This window comes from Peromyscus californicus, unplaced genomic scaffold (genome assembly GCF_007827085.1).
Source record: "Peromyscus californicus insignis strain IS unplaced genomic scaffold, ASM782708v3 Scaffold_4__1_contigs__length_199733344, whole genome shotgun sequence".
Lineage (NCBI taxonomy): Eukaryota > Metazoa > Chordata > Mammalia > Rodentia > Cricetidae > Peromyscus > Peromyscus californicus.
In genome coordinates, this window is record NW_026294562.1 from 9,248,661 (window position 1) to 9,266,099 (window position 17,439).

The 17,439-nt window shown below is 38.3% G+C and overlaps 1 pseudogene; it reads right to left on the minus strand.

Annotated features, from left to right (window-relative positions):
- Window positions 1–14,202, minus strand: part of LOC128094914 (40S ribosomal protein S27-like) — a 36,996-nt pseudogene extending 22,794 nt beyond the window's left edge.
- Window positions 14,203–17,439: the final 3,237 nt, after the last annotated feature.

Below are 17,439 nucleotides of genomic sequence, written 5' to 3' on the forward strand. Positions count from 1 at the left end.
TTTACACAATGGAGTATTATTCAACCATTAAAAAATGAAATTAAATGAACTGATAAATGGATGGAACTAGAAAAACATCATCTTGAATGAGGTAATGCAGACCTAGAAAACAATTATGAAATATATTTACATATATGCAGATGTTAGCTGATAAGTCAATGATAAGCAAGCTACAATCCATAGAACCACATATTTACTACATAAGTATGTAGTAAGGGATCAGGGGAGGACAGATAGATTTCCCTAGATAAAGGAAATAGAATAGATAACTATGAATGGATGGGGGTGGGGCTGTAATGGGAGGATCAAATGGAGAGAGGGAGAGAGGATAGGAAAGGGAAAGGGAATATAGGGAAAGACAGCTAAACTACAGGCTATTTGAGGAGTAAAATGGGAACCTAAAACAGGAGAAACTTTCTAAATACATATATAAAGGCAATCTAAATTAAATAACATCATCTACATAATTAGCTGAACATGGAGAGTTCAAGCTCATGCCTACATGGAGCCATTATATCCATGTGCTAGTGTCTTTGGTACAGGAAGGTATTCTACAAGCTACCAAAGAAGAAATGTAAATATCAACCCAGCCACAAATCTTTTGATCTACAATTCTACACTGCCTGCAAGATATTCTAGGGCAATGGTGGCACAAAGCTTGTGGGTGTAACCACCAAATTACTGATTTGACTTAAGGCCCAATTCAAAGAGAGTGATCCCATACTTGACACTGCTTGCTTGGGTGACCAAGAACCTGAGACTAGATAGCCCAGGGACCTAGAATATGACCAAATGATACTGGTCTAAAAAAATAATAATAGCAATAAAGTGACTTCTAATGACATTCCACTATACTCATAGACAAGTGCCTTGCTCAGCCATTACCATAGAAGCTTCCAGCAGATGAAAACGAATACAGAGACCCACAGCCAGACATTATGCAGAGAGTAAGAAACCTTGGGAAACTTAGCCCTAAATGAAATCTCTCCATCAAACCCTTCCTTTCAGGGCTCAGGGAACCCTGCAGAATAGGAGGCAGAAAATGTTGTAGAATATTGCTTTACATTGTGTGAAGATGTGTCACTGTGATTGGTTTAATAAAGAGCTGAATGGACAATACCTAGGTAGGAAGAAGTTAGGTAGGGGAGGAGAGGTAATAGCCACCAGCCACATGGCAGAACATAGATTAATATAAATGAGTCAATTTAAGTTATAAGAGCTAGTTAGGAACAAGCCTAAACTATAGGCTGAGCTTTCATAAATAATGAAAGAAGCGCCATGTCATTATTTTGGAGCAGGCAGTCTAAAAAGTTTGCTACAAGAAAAGGTATAAGAGGCAGAGGGGATAGAGGACATAAAGAAAACAAGGTTCTCTAAATCAACATGATTAAAACCACATGTGAAATCCCTCCCAGAGAATGAAGAGCATGCATAGGGCCCACACAGTTATATACCAGATGGGATCATACAGCTAAAAGGAGAAGTGGACACATGCCCTCATCACTAATCCAGAGGGAATCTTCAATTGATAACCACTTGGAAATGAAGATTTAGTTTTCTCCAAGAGAGTGTCATTGCAGAAACAAACTACTCTTAAGTGTAGGCTGCATGCTCAGCAGTAGATGGGAAACACAAATTTAACTCAATAGCATCTTTGGAAGTTCCTTGTCTCATAATGTCATGTGTGGGCTGTAGCATGAATCTTAAAAGTTCTTAATAAAATCAAACCTGAGGCCAGTTATTAGGGTGAATGCTGGAAGATCAGAGAAGTAGCCACAGCTACCTCACCTCGCCAGTTCCTCAGCTGGTCCTATTTCCTCAGACTGGAAGCCTCTGAGTCCTCATCCAGAATGAATCTCAGCTAAACTGCTGCTAGAAGCCTGAAAGCTTAACCAGCCAAATGCTTCTAGTTTCTGGTTTTCATGCCTTATTTATCTTTCTATTTTTGCCATCACTGCCTGGGATTAAAGGCTCACTTCTTGGGATTAAAGGCGTGAGTCACCACACCTGGCTGTTTCCAATGTGGCCTTGAACTCACAGAGATCCAGAGGGATTTCTGCCTCTGGAATGCTAGAATTAAAGGCGTGTGCTACCACTGCCTAACCTCTGTTTAATATTGTGGCTGTTCTGTCTCTGACCCCAGATAAGTTTATTAGAGTGCACAATATTTTGGGGAACACAATACCACCACAGTGGGCTTTCTTTTGTTTTTTTAAAATTATCTCTCAATATTTTAAATTTTATTTTATTTTATTTACATTTTCTTCTCTCTTTTACCCTATAGGGTCTTTGCACATATATTATGGATCCCAGTTTTGTGTTCATATGGGATTCCTGGGCACACCAAGGTATCTGTTTCTTGTGCCTTTTCATGGGCTCTTTTCTTTCTTTTTGTTTGTTTTGTTCTATTTTGATGTGCTTGTTTTGTTTTATCTTATTTAGTATATTTTATTTTTATCCCTTAGAAGGCTGTTTGTTTTCTAATGAGAGAAAGGGGGTGAATCTATATGTAAGGAGAGGTAGAGAACAACTGGGTGGAGTAGAGGGAGGTGGGTTGTGGAATATTTAACTATGTAAAGATGTATTACTTTTTTTATTCTGTGGAATATTACTTTAACTCTGTAAAGGTGTGCTACATTTGTTTCTGCTGCCTTGTTAATAATATAAAGGTGTGTTGCATTTTTTTGTGCTACATTTGTTTAATTATGTAAAGATGGGTTGCATTTGTTTCACCTTGTCTGCCTAAGGCACCTGATTGGTCTAATAAAAAGCAAGACAGCCAATAGCTGGTCAGGAATGGGATAGGTGGGCCTAGAGGGCACAGAGAATAAAAAGGAGAAATCTAGAAGAAGAAGAGAAGAGGGAAGAGAGAATGATGGAGAAAGAGAGGGACATGCTAGGGCCAGAAGCCCAGGCAGCAGCCAGCTAGACATGAAAGGAGCAGTGGAAGTAAGATAAACAGAAGTAAAGATAATAATTCTTAAGGCAAAACATAGATGAAGAGAAACAGGTTAAGTTATAAGAGCTAGCAAAAAATGAGCCTAACCTAAGGCCAAGCATTCATAACTAATAAGAAGTCTCCATGTCATGATTTGGGAGCTGGTTGGTGGCCCAAAAGAAAACACCTGTTACAGAGGTGAAACAATAATCAGGATATATTATGTTAGAAAAAGAATCTATTTTCAGTAAAAGGGGTGTAGGGAGTTCAATGGGAAAGCTAGTGTAAAATAATCTGCTCCCTTTAAAAAAAAAAACAAAACAACAAAAAGAAAAAAACAGGGGCTAGTGGGGGAATGTTCTGGTCTTGTTGCTCAGGGCTCTGGTTTCCCGACCATATTATTGGTGCAAGACAGGAAGGTTTATATCCAGAAAGAAAGCCCTACACCACTCTCAGCCACATGCTGACTCTGACAGGAACGTTCCACCATCCAAGTGACTGAAGATAAATATAGAAGACCCTGTTGGAGGTCTATAGGAAAGTCCTAGGTATAGAGGGACTATTTTGAGGCTCCTCAGACTTTCCTAAGGCCAATTTTAATTGAAAATCAACTTCTCTTTAGTCCAAATTATTTTGACAATGGGATGGAGTTGTGCCAGAATCAGATCAGTCATGCTGTTGTCACAGGGACCTGGGGAATTTGGAAATAGAACCCAGTCTTTTTCTGTAATAAGAAGACTTTATGGGTAACTTAACATTTCAACTTCCTTTTCTTATGTGTCTGCTATTCAAAATTAAACCCAATGTCTTTTATTAAGATTATCTAACATAATGTTTTCTTCATGAAATTATTTTTCATTCTAGCCATTTTCTCATGTTTTAAAAAAAATACAAAAATGTGGAGAATGATGTTTTCCAAATAATATTATCTCGTTTATCCACACTGGTGATTTGTGGAATTGGGGGGCTTTTTATATCATTTATTTTTAGTAATTTTTTATGCATCTTAAAGTACTTTTTTGTCTTTCCCTTCTCCCCTCCTTCCCTTCCCTTCCTACTTCCTTAAGAAAAACAGTTATGATGGTTTTCCAGGAGAAGGCTAACTACCAAGGAAGCCAGTTTGTGCTTGTGTAGGTTCCTAGAATTTGCAGCCTGGCTGAAGTCACTCACTACTTTAGCAATATTTTTTGCTCTCAGAGTTTCCATATGCCCTTCTCTGAGTAGGAGAGTCACAGTTTGTGTATATCATCTCAGTAGAATTATTATTGGTGCTTTGCTTCATTTTATGATGAATGTCATCATAAGGAATCACACAGAGGCTGGAGCCCAGTTTCCCCCAGGGGATGTACACTTGCAGACCAGCTGACAGCAGTCATTTAAGCTGTTCTAGGTTCCTCCACCAAAGTCTCCCAGTCTAATCAGGCTTGTGATTTGCAGAACAAGAATGAAGTGGTTTTGTAGGATCCTCCTTTTGGAAGCATAGCAACAATGCATAATCTCTCTTTAAACACCCAGCTTGCACCCCATTACCTTATGAAGAGACTGGACTATCAATGCTGCTCAAAGCTTCCCCAACCCCAAGTGGTTCCTTGAAGAAGGTTGATGCTCTGTACTCTTTCACAGTCTTTGTTTCCAAACCATGTAGATCCGTGGCAGATTCTGGTAGAAAAGCTTTGGGATCTGGGGAGGGTTATTCCATCCAGGGTTCTCAGGGAACTTTCACATCAAGTGGTTACTCTACAGGATATCTTCTTTCCTTGTCCCCTTTCCGAGTCTCCATCCATTCCTTCTTTTTTATGTATTAATAAATATAATTAATGAATAATGAATAAATGAATAATTATGTAATAATACTTCTTACTTCTTCATCTACTTAAAAGATAAAGAAAACTAGCCTAGGCCAGGCAGTGGTGGCACACGCCTTCAATTCCAGCACTTGGGAGGCAGAGCCAGGTGGATTTCTGTGAGTTCAAGGCCAGCCTGGTCTACAGAAAGAGATCCAGGACAGGCACCAAAACTACACAGAGAAACCCTGTCTTGAAAAACCATAAAAAAAGAAAAAGAAAAAAAGAAAACTAGCCTGAAAGTTGTCACCTTACCAGAAACTCCATTGCTGGTATATTTAGGAGGCTGACCCTGCTGTTTGCTGTATACCATTTGTTACTGTATCTCACAAAGAAGAAGGAACAGACTAGAGATGCACCATTTTAAAGAGTTTGGGAAGTGTGGCATGGTGTACAGAGTCACTGTACTGATTGATAGACACATCACAAAAGTTGAGAACCTTCATACACCTATGGGAATATGGGTGCTTTAGAGAACTTACGATGTGGGTCGACCACCCTGAACACAGTATTGATGTAAGAGTACAAAGTCTGTCTTTTCAGGTTAGAGTATTCAGCATTCCAAGTAAAGCTCAGGGTCAAAAAATATGATTTAACAAAGCAATATTATAGCTGTAGTGAAAAAAATTATTCCCCTTTGTCATTAGTTCCAGTATTTTCATTCAGGACCTTAATTTGGACACAGGATTTCCCCGTTAACTGCATAAATGGAATTAATGACTTGAGTCCAGCAGAGAACATAAAGTACTTAAGAAACAGTTTCAGCCAGATGACACATTATTATTACCCATAAGAGGTGGGGCTATTAGCATTTGTACGGTCTTTTATTTGCAGAGACTGTTTCGATGGGTTCTTTATACACATATTATAGTCCTAATGGTCATTACATGTTCCTCTATTTATCATGCTTGTATATACTTGCAACACTAAAATGTGTAATATTAAGAATAAGAAAATGTCCCTCGAAACCTGAAATTGCCTGTCCTCTGTGTGGCATATGAAACCTTGCTTTTCTGCTTAGGATTCCAGTCCAAGTCTCCCCATCCCCAAAGGGTGTTAGGTTCAGAGATCCTAAATTCAGTTATCCCTTTTTCGTGGAGAGTTTAATGGTGTTATGATTTTTTTTTTTTTACTGGCTCATGAGACGCATAAGGAGTGTTTCTTTGTTGGGTCATGGTAGAATGGGGAAGTTAGGATGAAGGTATACTTTATTTTTAGGAATAAATTTGAAAATTCTTTTAAAAAACACATTTCTGTAGCCTTTTAGCAAATTAAATCAGTCTCAGACTTTCCCCCCAGTAGTCATATATCTTTGATTAACTACTACAGTCAACTGTATTTGGCCAAGTTTGGAGAGTAGACACCACTTGATATGGAGGTTGTACCCCATGTTTTCCATTAGGAAAACCTTTAGGAGGTATCTGAAGGGAGTAAGTCATTGGGGGTGAGGAGTGGACATTGAGGGTTTAGAGCCTTACCCCACTCTCCCCCCCGCATCTCTCTTTCTGTTTCCTGTGTGTGGATGAACTGTGATCTCTCTGCTTTCTGCTTCTGCTGCCATTCCTTTCCTGTCATATGAATTCTTATCTCTGTGGAGCTGTTAGCTAAAATGAACCTTTTCTTCCTTAAACTGCATTTGGTTGTGGTATTTTATCACAGCAACAGAGAAGCTATTACTACATAGATGTTATGATTCTCATGTGAGAAAGAGATCTGAGGCTTAGAGTGAATGACTTACTCAGCCAATTCGACCTTTACTCAGACCTTTGTAACTCGGGTGTCTACCTCCAACTGTTGTGTACTCCACCTAGAAATTACTGAATCTCAGTTGGGGACCAACTTAGGCTGGTATTTGAAAACAGTTACTTGTTTCTTATAATTTAGATTAATATACAGAGTTTTGTAAATTGATAACCCCTGAACATGGCTTGAATGTGAAAACCCCCCCATAAGCTCATGTGTTGGAATATGTATTCCCCAGCTAATGGTGTTGTTTCTGAAGTTTTAGAACCTTTAGAAGGAGGAGCCCTGCTCAAGGAAGTGTAACTCTGGGGGTGAGCCTTAATCTGTTGAACCCAGGTTCCACTTTCAGTCCACTCTTGGTTTCCTTATTGTGCATGCAATGTGACCAGAAGCCTCTGCTCCTGCCTTCCTGATGCCATGAGTTCTGTGCCATAGTGGACTCCATCCTTTCGAACAAAGAGTCAAACCATTCTTTTTTCTTAAAGTTACTTCTTCTCAGCATTGGTTTCAGCAACAAGAAAAGTGATTGAGATAGCAGTCTTAATGATTTATTCCTATTTTTGACTGTTAGTAATAATGAACATTTATGGAAGGCTTATTTCACGCTGGTTACTAAGGATAAGCCGTCTTCTTGGCATTAATTTGCTTAATACCCTTGTGGCAGCATTCCTACTTTGCAGATGATGAAATAAAGTTTAAAATCATTAATTAACTTGCCAAAGCCAGTGCAACAGTGAAGCGCTCAGGATATAGTACAAACTTTTTATGTTTGAGTACACACAACTATGAATTTCTGCTTTGGATAGTACTTTCCAGAAACAAATAACTTAGGGCTTTCTGTGCATACTGAGCCACTATTTTCCTACTTGTAGCATAATCTAAGATTGTCTTCTCTCCACCTGGGCTACACCAGGGTAACTATCTCTCAAGTTTCAGACAGGAGAGCAGTTGGGATCATAAGGACAGCTCTCAGATATTGTTCTCTACTCACAATTACACTGTAATTTAGTTCTCAGTCAGATCAAAGACAGGCTATAATTTTGCTGTGTTTTCCCACTCTATTCCACTGTGGCTTCCAAGAGAAAAGAAGACTTAATGTTTTTCTCCTGAACTCTAGACCTCTACATTTCATCTGACAATCATAGCTAACATCACATGCCTAACATAAATTCTGAATCAATTTGGCCTTGCGAGAAGAGGCAAACATTGTTATATGGCCCACTGATACTTTCTAGAAATCATTTTGCTTGAGGAAATTTGATAAGGATAACAAATATAATTGACTTGGCTGACATTTTTGCATTTCTGTGTTCCACACTCTGCTCCCACCACCCCTGGCCAAAGCAGCATTAGACAGTGAGAAAATATATCTTTTTTCTGTTGCCAGTTACACAGCCTATACCATTCAAATTTCTTTATGATAAAAGAGCTCACAACTAGGCTCTTATGATTTGTGGTAGATTTAATCAATAAACCTCCTTTTCTGTATTTGTATCTACTGACTCTGTGGTGATTTTTTATTTGTGCAGTCCAATAAAGTTTATCTGAGGATCAGAGAAAAAAGCCAGCCACTATATTAAATATGGAAATCAAGCAATGGGAGCACATGCCTTTAATCCTATCATTTGGGAGGCAGGGATCTGTCTGGATCTCTGTGAGTTTAAGGCCACACTGGGAACAGAGCCAGGGGAGGTGGCACTGGGAACAGAGCCAGGTGAGGTGGCACACGCCTTAAATTCAAACACTAGTTAACCATAAAAGTTTGGAGGTAGCTGGACAGAGAGAGCGAATGAGACAGAGAACAGAATGGCATATAGGCATGGGTATAGAGGAAGTAGGTCTCTCTTTTGGAAGCTGAGGGTCAGTAAGGTGAGGTTGGCTTATGGCTTTTCCTATTTCTCTGATCTCTCAGGTTTTAACCCCAATATCTGGCTCTGGGTATTTTTTATTTAATAAGACCATTTAGCAATTTGTCTGCACGACCATACTTTCAGGTTAGATTATTTTGTTCTCTGACTATCTAGGTAGATGACAAGGAAAAACAATGATGAATAAACCACAGTCTAAATGACTAATTTTTTGTTACTAGACATAGGTTTCATGGTATAAGTCATAAAACTGTGTACATAGATACCCTGGTATGTGAACTCTTAAGATTTCTCTTTGATATCTAAGTATGAGAAAGAAATGGCTCCAGTGGGAAGAGATCAGCATTTCATATTCAAGTTTGGCTGTTTATTCTTTTACTTCAGTTTCTTTTCTTTTAATATTAGTTTCTTTATTGTTGTAGAATGGGTAGAAAATACCAACCCCATCTTTATATTGTAATTCAAAATAATTTTAGATGCATGTCAAATATATGGGGACATTTCTGTCCCTGTGTATGCTTGATACTTCCATGTGTATACTTTTGTTGTATTAAGTTTCTGGGGAGACATGATTATAATGTCTGTTCATTCCAGATATAGTGCCAACCACAGAGCAAACACACTGTTCTAATTCTCAATTCTACCTTGGTGAACACATGAGCTTAACTGATATTACTTATAGGAGCATGGGTCAGGGGTTGTGTACAAGAACATGTACAACTTGTAGACAGATACACAGCTGAACAAAGTCTACTTCAGCAACTATTAATCACTTACATGTTCTCTGGAACAGCGACCTTGTATGTTTGTGCCTCATGAGAATCCCCTTCCCTGTGAGAGGATTTTAGAGTGTTCAATCTTGCTGGGATATTATATAGGTAATCAGAGCCATTCTGATTTCAGGACAGTCATACCCAGAGATAGTGTTCCACAATAGTTGACACGATTAGTCAAAGAGCCCAAATACCCTGGCATAAGTTCCTGTAATCCATTGATCTCACAATGGTAGATCAATATAACAACATAAAGTACATACTAGGTTAGAACACAGGCAATGGATTCAGACAAACCTGACTGATTTCCAGCCCCGTTAACATGTAGTCATGGTAAATTCTCTAAGAATAACTTAAACACATTCAAGTCAATGTCATTATTTGTCTTCTAGTGAGAAAACTGCTTGCAAAGGTGATTTTTATCTGCAGTGTGTAGTGATAACTACTTACATGATTGTAAAAATAACTATATTTCTAAATGTACCACTTGCTTTTCTTTTTCAATGATGTAATTAAAAATACGTTTTTTTCCCTTCAGTTTTCATTATTGTACATTAATTGTGCTAATTAATTTGGTTTCATTATAAGGTTTTAATACCTACACATCATGTGCTTTAATCATATCCACACTTCTATTTCCCTTTCTTGTTCTTCCTTCCTCTTCTTGCCAACCCCTTTCCTCCTCCCAAATATTGCCCCCTCTACTTACATGTATTTATTTTACTTTATTATTTTTAATTTTTTTTATTTTTAAATTTTATAATTAATTTAATTGTACATATCAGCCAGAGATTCGCCTGTTATCCCTCCTCCCACACTCCCTCCCCCCAATACACCCCCCATTCCCATCTCCTCCAAGGCAAGGTCTCCCCTGGGGATTCAGTTCAGCCTGGTAGATTCAGTTGAGGCAGGTCCAGTCCCCTCGCCGCTTCTCCTAGGCTGAGCAAAATGTCCCAGCATAGGCCCTAGGTTCCAAAAAGCCAGCTCATGCACTAAGGACAGGTCCCAGTCTTACTGCCTGGGGGCCTCCTAAATAGTTCAAGCTAATCAACTGTCTCACTTATCCAGAGGGCCTGGTCTAGTTCCATGGGGGCTCCTCCGCCATTGGTTCACAGTTCATGCACTTCCACTAGTTTGGCTATTTGTTCCTGTGCTGTTTCCAATCATGTTCTCAGTATCTCTTGCTCATATAATCCCTCTTCTCGCTCACCAATTGGACTCCTGGAGCTCCACCTGGGGCCTGGCCGTGGATTTCTGCATCTGCTTCCATCAGTCATTGCATGAGAGTTCTATTGCGACAGTTAGGGTGTAGAAGCAAAGTGCTAGAGAGATCCCCAGAAATCCACAAAGATACCTCCACAATAGACTACTGGTAATGGTCAAGAGAAAGCCCGAACTGACCTACTCTGGTGATCAGATGGCCGAACACCCTAACTGTCATGATTTTTAATGTTTTTAATTGAAATAGTACTACATCACTTGTCCCCTCTCATTCCTCACTTTAGCCCCTCCCATATCCTCAAATCCCTTCACTTTCTCCCTGCTCTCAAGTCGATAGTCTATATATCACATCTTTCATTGGCTGGCATCTCTTTTGATCCCATTAATGTGCCATTGTGAATAGCACTGCAGTAAATATGATGTACAAGTATCTCTGTAGTATACCCGGGAATGGTAGAGTTGGATCAACTGGTACTCTGTTTTCCATTTTTTGAGGAGCCTCCAAACTAATTTCTATGCTGGCTAGACTAATTTACATTTCTATCAATGTTGTGTGTGGAAGATTATTTTCCCCAAATCCTTGCTAGGATAGTTTTTTTTTTTATAGCTAAAAAAAGGGAAAAAAAAAACATGTTCCTAGTATTTCTGTATGATGGTAATTTCTCTTTCCTCTCTTTTTTCATTCTCTTTTTCTGGTTATGATACCTGACTAACAGAGAATAGTTTCTAATTATAAAAGCACCATGCCAAGGGATCCTATGTTAAAAAATAATAAATAGTGCCTGATGTCTTTTAGCTCTGATGAGCAATAAGTCAATATAATTTCCACAGCTGTTTTTCTTATGTTTATTTTTGCTTTTTATATAAGCTATCATTTTTTTTTTGCTGAGGATATCATAAATTGTTGGAAAACAGAAGTTGTATCTATATTTCTTTTAAAAATTAAGTTACATTACAAAGTTTTATTTTGTGTGCCCATGTGTGCCTGTGTGGGTGTGAATGTGTTATGGCATGTGTGTGCATGCCAGAGGACAATCTGGGGGAGTCTGTTCTCTCCTTCTACATCCAGGAAATAAGCTTAGTGACAAGTGCCTTTACTGACTGAGCTATCTCACTGGCCCTCTATCTATGTTCTTGTGTTCTCTGAAGGCTGTATAGATGACAGAAAGCAAACACATCCTGTTTTCACTTTCCAGGCAAGAGAAGCACACTGAGTGAGGATAAAAAATGTGGATAAAATTGATTCTAACTGTGTTTCTTCTGATTTTTCTATTTTATCTGATGGCAACCACATATTTTCTCATAATGAATCCGTAACAATATTGATAACTTTAATATAGATGCCATTAGAGTGTGTTACATGCAATATTTCAAATAATATTTTAATTTACTCTTTGAAAATTTCATATATTTGTACAATGTGCTTTGCTAATATCCACCAATACCTCCCCCAGTGCCAAAAACCTCATCACCTTCCGTACTTATAGCCTGTTTTGTTATTAGTAACACCTGACTCCAATTAGTTCAAGTAAGTCTTGTCTTCACGCTTACGTATATAAACAGGAGCTCAAACGGGGCGTGCCACAACTAGGACACTTCCCTTCCTTTCTACCCAGTGTTTGCCAGCGTATGGACTATGTCTCGGTGCTGTGTTTATGATCTAACACAAAGAGCAAGAGCGAGCAGCCAATCAGAAACATCCCAGTAGCCTACAAACACCATCCGCTTATTCCAGCCATTGTTAGAACAGTTAATTGGATGTTTCTCGCCACCAGCTGAATACACCACACCGGTTTATACAAGCAGTGGATCTAATTTCCTTCACAAATATCCCTCTGCAGAAGCAGTGGGAGGAGATAGGAAAGAGATGATTCTGGGTGCAACTTCAAAAGACCAATTTGGTTTCAATTTTCTGCTCTTGCTAGATAGACATGGAAAAATACTATTACATTATTAAAAGAAAAATATATTTGGACATATGTAATTCTTAAACTGGAAGGGCAAAAGCAACAAGGGAAATAATAAAATTTACACCGTGGTTGAACTCAAGCAGCAAGATTGGACTTACCACCGCCCCAAATCCATCATAAATACTTCCTTTAAGATTTTAGGGAATTAACTCAAAAGAAAATATTTATGTTTTTTCCCCTCTTTTTGTTTTCTTTGTAACCTAAGGACATATGTGCTTCTCAGGGTACAGGGTGGGTGTCATAAATAAAGTGAAATTACAGTTATTAAAGCATCATTGACTTAGATTTTATGATATTAAAATTATCTGATCCCTTTTGGCAAGTCAGGCAACATTTTTGAACCTATTGTTTTTCACTTATGGAAGCTCTAAACATTATATACAGATTGCTTAAGAATATTCTGTTAATCTATATTATACTGCATATACATATTGCAGTAAAAAGAACTGCACTGAATTCAAGAAACTGTGTAAGCATGAAGACTGAAATTGCCTCCTCAATAAAAGTCTATTGTTAGTGATTCTGGATCATATTTTTTACATCTTCCTGGTGAACTTACTAATATAATGTCTCGGGGAGGAGATCATCAAATGAAATGCTCTCTGTGCCAAATCCCAACAACAATCCATTAATCAGATTCCATTTATTATGCCTTTTAAATACGCCTTATAATCTCAATTTTCAACAGGTCCCAATGAATCTATTCTGTTTATGAAAAATGTGGGCCCCACTTCTCAGTTCTTTGTAGAAATAATGGTAAATCCTACTTTACCCAGATAAGATTAGCCAGACTATAAGCATCAAAGAATTGAAGAAAGTAATGCTTTAGTTACGGGTGTTGTGAACTGTAATTACCATATAGTTAAGAAGCTTAAAATGTGGAATAGATGAACTACTTACATAAAATGATTAATAAATAAAATCAGGAGCTAATCAAGTGGTCAGGAGAGGCAAGAAATAGATCACTAAATACATGATCACTGCAGATGCCTTCTTAAAGAAAAAGAAACATGCCAAGGGACTACATGTGGAGGGAATAATGTACACAACACACAGGTTAAATATTTGAGGCTACTAGCGATGAGATTGTAGATGTCAATGGCTGCCTGTTTATAGACTGCGACTTTTTCTATTTCGCTTTTTAAGGAGTCACATTCAATTACGTGCTAGTAATTGGAACTTTCTCTGCATGTAATTTTGTGAGGTAGTTCTCCTTGTATCAGAGTGTCAGAAAAGGCATTTTTGTTCTTTACAATGGCTTTCTCTCCTTGTAGTCCCAAGGTAGCTGCTTCATACATACATCGTTTGAGAATGATTGTCATTTTCCCTCTTAACTTACTAGACCTTTGAGTGTCTATTGAAGAGCATGGATCTGAACTTGGAAGCACGTTCAGCCTATATGTGATCCAGTAGCATCATGTGTTACCAAGCAGCTGACACAGAAATAAGAAGAGGCAGGCGTGAGGATATCTGTTAGATGTGAAGTTTCTGTGGGTCACTCAACATCCTTCCTTTGGTTCATGAGATAGCCCTCATCCTTCAACAAACTTCCCTTTTTGCTCAAGGTATTTAAAGCATTTTATTTCTATTCCCTTGAACAATCTTCCTTACCCTTTAACCAGTTTTCAGTGCATTGGAAGAGGGACTGTGGGGTCCATAGCTTCACAGCTCACATGCTGCCTGCCTGAAAACTGGGGAAAATCTCTCTTCCAATGTCACTCTGGCCAGTGAGTTCAGGGACTGCTAACGTGTGTCAGGCTAGATTTCAGCCTTACTACCTTGTGCTACTGGCTCTTCCACAGTAAGTCCGAACAGGCTTATGTGGATCTCTTCATAGTCCCGCATTCTCAGCCTTTATTCAGACCCACTGGGTTTAGCATTCCATCTATACCTCCCAACTCTTTGCCATGGCTTTGAAATCATCTGTAGTACCCAGGAAGGGTCATCTTCTAACCAAGTCTTCAGAGATTTGGGAGATTGATTCTTGTCACTTCTGTTTGTGATGGCCTCTGTAATGACCCACATATGTAAGAAGAGGGTGAATAAATAGGTTTGCAAATACAATATATTAGGATAGAATGTTGTGTATCAAGGCTCTCAAGTGGCTTGTTTGCTTCTGCCTTGTGATATGAATTCTTGGAGTTAAAAAGAAAACTTGCTCACTCAATGGTAAACATTTTATGAAGTGGCATTGAACTTGGACTTTGAATAATGTTCCCAGGGATACTGCAGATTCGTACCTACTCTTCATATTTTGTAAGTGAATTAACTCACAATGGAAATAGGATAAAACATGGATGGCTGTACTTCAGAAGATGGAGTCATGCTTCAAGCGTTGTACGTGGGCTATAGCTCCTCAGGTCGTATTTGTCACTGCTCAAGGTCAGGAGAAGTTCCAGACACAGCAGCAAGATTCAACCAGGAGCCAATAATATTAACATCATGTGAGGAAAAAAGGTTGAAGGGGAGCTAAGTACATGGAGGACTACGTCATTTTCATGAACTAAGACTTACTATTAGGATGTTGATTTTTACACTTTCCTGATGACTCAGTATAATCCCTCTAGAAATCCCAGAAACATTTATTTTGCTGATTTTTTTAAATAAAAATTTGTGTGGAAGTGTGGGATGCCAGCTCCTACATTTTAGAAGGGTTCCTATGAGGAGGAGAGAAGGATAAGAAATATTAGATAGAAACATATCAAAGAGGAGAAAGACAGAAACACAGGATAGCTTCAGGAGGACCTGGATCAAAACCCAATGGTCCCTTCTGCCGCTTCAAAAGGGCTTTTTATAACAGTGCCCTCCCTTGCTAGATCAAAGCACACTGCACGGCACACTGCAGACCCTTCCAAACACCTGGTAATCAACCACATGGTCAAATCATCCCCTTATACAGCCCTGCTGGGTAAAGCAAGCACAGATTCTTGGACTTTGAGTAAGTTCTCACTAGGAAATCTCTGTGGGTCTCTACATGGAAGCACAGAAGAATTTGAAATTTTGAAAAAATAAGAAAATTAGAAGAATTAAATGACTTGATTTCTAGCTTTATTGTGAAATTATTTTACAATAAATAAAAATTATTTTATTTCAATTATTAATTATTAAATAATTATATGAAATAATTATATAAAAATTATTTTATTTATCATAAAATTTCTAGAGAAATAATTCATTACAAAATCTCGGTGACCTTTTTGAGGTAGGCAAAGATCTCACAAATAGGGAAAATATGAATAATAAAAGAGGTGGATTAGTCTACACCCCAAGTAAATACTTTTGATTTTTGGGTGAAACTGTTAGGAAATTGCAGGAGCAAAGGGAAATGACATTTACCAAAGATCTACCTGATGGAGGCCTTGATTCTGAACATGAGAGATTTTACTGAAAAGATGATAAAAACAGCATAGACTTACCATGTGAGCCTTACAATATACTCCTATGTGTTTTTCCTATAGAAATGACAGCATAGCTATGTGTACGCTCAGAACCACTTCATTCACTATAGCTGACTATTATGAAAGATTTCCTATAACTGGTAAATGGATGAATGAATTTCCAAATTCCATAGAGTGAAACACCATATGCAACAACATGGGTGAAGTTCAAAAGAATGTTAAAGCTAAGAAACAAAAGACTGTGGGCTTTTCAGTGAAACTAAAAGAAAATGGGTCTCTAACTGGGATTGGTGTATGGGAAAGTTACTGAATGCAGGGGAAGACTTTTGGGGGAATGAAGAACATTTTTATGAAATTATTATGATAGAGGTTATATGGCTGTGTACATTTCCCCAAACTCATTAAAATGTTCATCCAGAATGAGTAATTTTATTGGACATAAATTATATGTCCAAAAGCTGATTAATAAAAACATCCCTTTTGCTTCCAAAGACAAAGTAATACTCAATAAAAAGAAGAGGACAAGATAGAAATCTGTTTTACAACCACATAAAATGCAAGACACTTTGCAAGCTTGCATTCATTTCAGGAACACAGGAAGTAGGAGGATATTAGCAAGAAGAGGATTATGCTGCAGATATTGAAGCTTACTCGGACATCTCACACTTCTTCTAACTCAGAGTAGGCATTTGCCCAAGAGGAAGGTGCATTTTCTTTCAACAAAGCTGATTCTTTTATGCAGACAAAGCAAAGTGTTGCAGAGAGCTCCTAGAGTAGGCAGTTTATGCAAGATTGAAAGTGAAGGTGGAGTGAGTGTGGAAGTGACTTGTAGCTAGTGTGGGTAAATGAGTCATCATCAGCAGCAGCAGTATGGCCACAAACTAAATAGAGCCAGAAGTGTTCAGACATGGGTCTTAGCATGTCTCACCAAAGCTTGTTGAATAGAATGCTTTAGATACTGTGTGTTTTCACGGTAGCCTTATGAAATAGACTTATTATCTTTATGTAGAGAAGCTTAGCGGAGTTGAAAAGTTGACTATCTCCAGCCATTATTTTATTTAAAAAATACTAACTCAGTTGTTTATTTGAAACTATTTAAGAAATAGAGAATGAAAATAGAAAGAGAAATATATGTGTAGTTATGTGTGTAACTTCTCCCCCCTCAGTCTTCTTATCTCTTGCCTTGTACCTGTCTTATCAATTCTTTCTTTCTCCTGTCTGAATATATATGTCACAATCAAATAAAAAAATCATTTGGGCTCTTCAACACTGTGTGTATGAGTGTGTGTATGGGCATATGTGCATAGTGTAGGAGAGAGCTTTTTTCTTTCTTTCTTTTACTTTTTTGAGACAAGGTCTCCCACTGAACCTGGAGTTCACCAATTGGCTACACTGGCTGTCAGCAGGCCCCTGTGATCCTCCTGTCTCTATTGTTCAGCACTAGGATCACAGGTGTGTATCACCATTCCTGGCCTTTACCTGGGTCCCAGGGACACAAATTCAGGTCATGACTTGCACATCATGTACTGTATCCATTGAGCCATCTCTCCAGCAGCACATGCTTTGTGTGCTTTTTAAAAAAATTCTTCTCTCATATATTATATCTAGACTACAATTTCTCCTCCCAGCCCCTCCTTCTCAACCTCTCCCCCAGATCCACTCTTCCTCTGTTTTCTTTCAGAGA